Genomic DNA, 6000 nt, shown 5'->3' on the forward strand with positions numbered 1-6000 from the left:
TCCTCACATCACATAGCTTTAGAGCCTTGATGGCAGAAATGAGATGCAGTGTGTGGGCATCTGGGAGTTAGCAAGGACCGTGCTGCGCAAGCGTGTCATGTCTCTTTGCTCCCCGTCCCCCTGGCTATCACCCTGGTAGTGACTACTCATGTTCTGAACTGAGATTGTCATCTGAGGAGACCCTAAGGGCTCTGGGATCAGGCAGGGGTCCAACTGCCGGAATGAAAAGCAAGTCACTAAATTCAAAATGAGAATGAGAGTTGGCAAGGGCTTCATCTAAATTATTTCATGTACATAGTGCTTTAAAATTTGCCACATGTGAATGTTTTATCAAACTGTGCTATTCCACATGTAATTATCTTCACTGATGAACTTGAATTTTGAATATAAGACCTCATTAGAATATGCCATTATGTAGTAATCATTATGGCCCCATAGATTGGATCAATATTCACATGTCATATTTCCAAATATAGGCTACTGCAAATATCCATAGTGAATTCTGCATAGACAATGTTGCTAGGTATTTGTTTTACACAAACCGTTAATACTTAGAGTGAACATTATCATACCGTGAATTGAATGAAGCAAATGAAATAATCTCAGAGCCTGCTCATCTGTTGTTACTAGTTAGGAATATCTTGGTTGTAAAAGAGAGAAAAAACAACTCAAATGAAATTAAGCAGAAAAGGGGGATGGGGAGGGTAGTTCTTGGCTCACAGACCCAAAAGATTCAGAGCTACTTTTATGTTCAGGCAATGCTTGATCCAGTAACACATACACTGTAACCAGAACCTGATTTTTCTTTTTCACTCTGCCTTTTGTAGTGTTGGTTTCGTCTTCAGGTGCACACACTGTGCCTGTCCCCATTCTCAACTCTTTTTTTCTTTTTCACAAATGGCTGCTGCTGACTGCAAGCTTACGGATGTCCTTGAACTACACTAAGGGAAGAGGAGGGGTCTGCTTTGACTGTTTTTGTACAGATCCTTAGACAGACACCCTTCCTCTTCTTGGCTCAGATTTGTTCTTATATCCATCTTGAATCAGTCATGGTAGAAAGAGGAAACCGTGACTGGCTTAAATCATTCAGGGCCTGGCCATGAACACAGGGTGGCTCAACCCTTCCTGAGCCACACAGTGTCAGAAGGAGGGAGAGAGGGATGGTTCCCCAGCAAGGTCTGGGGACACTGGCCTGCCATCTGTGTTAGCATCTTACTAACAGTGTGTGACCTCACTAATGGGGATGGTGACCTAAAGAGCTTAAAGTTGCATCACATTCAATCCTTTCCTTGTGTTGTAAACCCCTAGGCTTATTGCATAACCAGTGCCTCCATTTAGGGCACCTACAGGTATATTACACCCTTAATAGAGGTCTTTCCCTCCTTTAAGAGCATTTGTTCCTTCAAGGTGTAAAAGCACCTCTAATTCAAAGGTCTCTAGGAACAAAATTAAGTATTGTATGTTTCAAAATGACATTTCAAAACATGCACTTAGCTATTTTATCCCTGGGCACTCCAACAAGGAAGTGGATGGCTACGCTGCAGAATTGCTTGAATTACTATCATCATTATCATCCTTACCATCCTCATCATTTGCATTGACGACACTGTACCAGGCACGTGGCAGACACTGCTCTACTCCGTTCCTGGGAATCATTCCTTTAGATCCTACACACATTTCAAAGCCTGGCTCTAGGTCTTCATCCAGGGAGCCTTCTAGACTAACTCCCAGGAACATCTTCCTTGGATGATATTTTTTGTTTAAATTATTTCTCCTGCTCTGCTTTGATCTTTCTTGCCAACTGGGTTGTTAGGTGCTCAAGGGCAGGGGCCCTAGCTTCTACTTTCTGTATCCTTAGAGTCTAACTTAGTGGTCTCGAACAGCAGGAGTTCGGTAAGTATTGATTAGCACTCGAGACTGTGGAACTCTCATTCCTTAGAGGAAATCAGGAAACCTTTGTGCCACGTGAAAAAGCTGTTTATTGAGGCCACATCCCAGGACAGTCTCCTTTGTCTGAGTGCTTGCAGGTTTATTCTGCAAAATTACATTGCTCTGAACACTTCTCACACTAAGGAGACTGAATGGACCAGAAAAGTTTCCCCTAGCAGTTCTATTTTCAGCACCATTGCTGGCAATGGCCCTGGGATAAGCATTTGTAGTATCTAACCTTTGTGAGTATTAGAGCAGTTTGGCATGAAGCAGAAAGATCGCAGACCTTGGAATCACATAGATCTGGGTTTTAATTCTAGGTCTGCCACTTACTGCCTGTATTACCTGCTATTTCCCCTGTAAAACTTGAAATACAATTCCTACATCAGAAAGTTGGGAAGGACTTATCTCCATCCCAACTGGATATATTACAATACAGTTGAATTCTGATGTTAACCACTTGGAGTTAGCCCTAAGCTCCACAGATTTAAGAGCACAGACCCTAACAAGTCTGCCCTTCAGACACTTACCATTGTGTGTCCCCAGGCCACCAAAACTTGGGAGCAGCAGGCTACCAACCCAGGATGTTCCTATAATGCCCCTCTGGTTTGATAATTTGCCAGAACTGTTTTATATATATATATATATATATATATATATATATATATATATATATACATACACACACATATACATATATATAAAACAATATAATTATCATAAAAATTATTATATATAATTAATAATTATAATATATTATTAAATAATTATATTTAATATATTTATATATTTAATATATAATTTATATATTTGATATATTTAAACATTATTAAATAATAATTATATAATAATTATTATAATTATAATTGTATTATATAATAAAAATATTATTAATTATATAATTATAATTAATATTAATACATATTAATATTTAAGTAAGCTCTACACCCAACATGGGGCTTGAACTTACAACCCTGAGATCAAGAGTCTTATGCTCTACTGACTGAGTAAGCCGGGTGCCCCTAATTTACTAGAACTATTCCCAGACTTTGGAAAAACAATGCTTATAATTACAGTTATATTCTTAAGGATGCCCATCAGACAAGGTCTGGGAGCAAACACAGAGCTTCTGTGCCCTCTGCCCATGGAATAAGGGTTTGGCCCCCTTCCAGCACATCAGTCTCTTCACCAGCCACCAAACTCCACTGAGCTTTGGTGTCCAGAGATTTTATTGGCATTCTATTATGTAGACATGATTCATTAGATCAATGGCCATGTGCTGGAACTCAATCTCCAGGTCCTTCCTCTCCCAGAGGCTGGGCTCATCCATGTCTCAGCCCTGTCACTGCATGGTAGAACTTTCTGGGGATCAGCCCAGCTAGCACAGCTGAAGCCATCTAGGGTCTTCACTGTCAGTCACCTTAATAGCATAACAGACACCCCATTACTCAGGGAATTTCAGGGGTTTTAGAAGCTTTGTATGAGGACCCAGGAACAAAGGCCAGAAAAACTCTTTATTATACTAAAGGAAATTTATGAGATAATGAATGATAGTGCGCCTTTATTGCGAGAAAAAAGTCAATATCGAACTAATTAAAGCACTGAGTTTAAAGACTGGGTTTTATGGTTATACTGTTAGCCCTGTTGTCTATCTCCCGCTCCTTTTTCCTCTGTTCTCCAGAACTCTACCAAGATTCCAGCCATTTAAAGGACCCGGCACATATAGTGAGCAGTGTATTCATGGTATAACTCCACATGAAAAGGGATCTTCTGTAACTTACATATGGATTTAATTAATGAAGCATATAGAGCAACCTCTGGGCAAAGAAGCCATTTTAGCCATTCTTCACAAATGTTTCCATAACTAGAACAACAGAGAGGAAGCTGGGTGACCTCCCCAGGCTAATAGCAGAAGGAGGAGTGGCAGTGGAAGCAAGCTTATCAAATTCCAGAGATGAAGACAGACGTGCCACAGAAAGAAAGCTGTGGTCTTTACGTTCTGCCATGATCTTTTGGGTCTGCATCCCTGGATGAACTCTCTTTGAGATTCCACGAGGTTTTCATGTCACCAGTATCCTCGAAAGCAGGCAAAAAAAGCTTTGAGTAAGCCTTCGGGTGGGATCAGTACAGTGAAACCACTGTCAGCCACACATCGTTACCCCGCTAAGGAATGCTACGTGAGATCAGAGCAAGTGATGTAGACAAGTATTCACATTATTATGCTTAGTGGAAAAAAAAAAAAACAGGTTACAAATTAAGCATGAATAGGGAACGAATTCCCATCCTTAGACACACATGCAGGTGGGCATAGAAAATAATAGGGAAATATATAAAAATATTAATAGTTTAAACTTGTGAGTCATGGCATTACCTTTTTTTTTTCATTTTCTTCTTTATTCTCTTCAAAATATTTACATTCCTGATGCATTAGTTTTATCATAATAAAAAGTTTTAGACAACACTGTATGCTTATGTATATCCTGCCCTGTGATTATTTCCACTTTATTCCCTGTGTGTCTAAATGATAATCTTTTCTCGCCAAGTGGAATTAAGCTTGTGGCGTACAAAGCCTCCTATTTTATGTGCTTGGCTGCCTTTATGTTAGCTTCTCACCTTTCATCAGTTTCTGGGTGGACACGTTTGCTGCCCAAGCTTGCTTTCTTTGAGCAATTGAAAGAAATAGAATGCTAGAGACCAAAATTTGGGATGATTATGTAAAACTGGTCAAAATATTGATTGCCTAATTTTATCTTAAAACTCTGTATAGTCTTCTCAGTCAAGCCATGCAAGATTTTAGAATGTCATCCTTCCCTGAGCGCCCCCTGCTAACTCCGGACGCTTCGCTTAGTAAGGCAGATGATTCAAACATGATGCCCGAGAGCACATTGCCTTCAGGATGGGTGTCAGTTCGTGTACAGAAGTCGAGGATTAGGAGAAAATATTGAAGAATGAATAGGAGTTTGTTGTAGAACATTACAAAACAGAGCTGCCCATTATCATATAAGAGTTTGTAGAAAACTATGGTGAACGAAACAGATAAGGTCTTCATTTCATGGAACTAACCCCTTTGATGTAGATGGAAATCCTCTCAGCGAATATGTAACTTAGGGTCATTTTTCCTAATCTCTTGTTGCCTCATTTATTCATTCATTCCCTCTCTTACTTACTCACTAATTCATACAAACGCAATTCAAAAATGTTCGGTAGAACACTTTGGTAAGCTTTGAGGGAATGTAGGGTGTACAATATTTGGTTCGCCATCTTTCTAATGAAATTCATCACCCAAAAGACATCCACTTTTCTCATCAGTGATGTATATATATTACTTGAACTTCAAGTTTTCCCAGCCCTCAGTCCTCAACTTAAAATGGCTACATTGCATGCCACTCCTTTTTTTGAATCTGTTAAATGTAAATTTGGACATAATTTAGAACACGTGAATTTTGAATATGCCAAATTTTATTGGATTCCTTCCCATCTCCAGATAACTGAGAAATAAGGAAACAAGATTTCTCTCTGCCTATTAAACTTTAAATCAAAGGAATGAAGACCTCATTTTCTGACTTATGGGAACTGGCTGTGGTGGCCAGTGCTGGCCTTGTTCAGGTAATGTCCCTGCCATTGCCATGAATTAAGCCTTGACCATAGAAATTTTACCATATAGAATCAATTAGAGAATTCAGAAAAGTTAAGAGGGCCAAAGGGGAAATGCATACATTATTAGGTGAAAAAATAAATTTCCTAGAGGTATTGCTTAGAAATATGGTTTCAGGGAGAGCTCTAGAAGCTTTCTTTCCTTTTGTTATCCTAAAAATGGAATGGATTCTGGCAGAAGGTCTTACATCATTTTTCTTGCCAAGATGAATTCTAAGCTAGGCATTTTCTAGTAAACATCCTTGTTTGCAAGAATTGCTTCCCTGATACTGTGATATAAGGCTGCCATTCCCTTTAATCTAAGTCATATATGTTTCACTATCTGATTATTCAAACTTTTGCAACCAGAGACACAAAAATAAATTACTTTGGCTGATTTCCTGAGGTGTTGGGATAGGTGCTGTCATTTATAGACAC

The sequence above is a fragment of the Herpailurus yagouaroundi genome, unplaced genomic scaffold, assembly GCF_014898765.1.
Source record: "Herpailurus yagouaroundi ecotype Mexico unplaced genomic scaffold, PumYag 192, whole genome shotgun sequence".
Taxonomy (NCBI): Eukaryota; Metazoa; Chordata; class Mammalia; order Carnivora; family Felidae; genus Herpailurus; species Herpailurus yagouaroundi.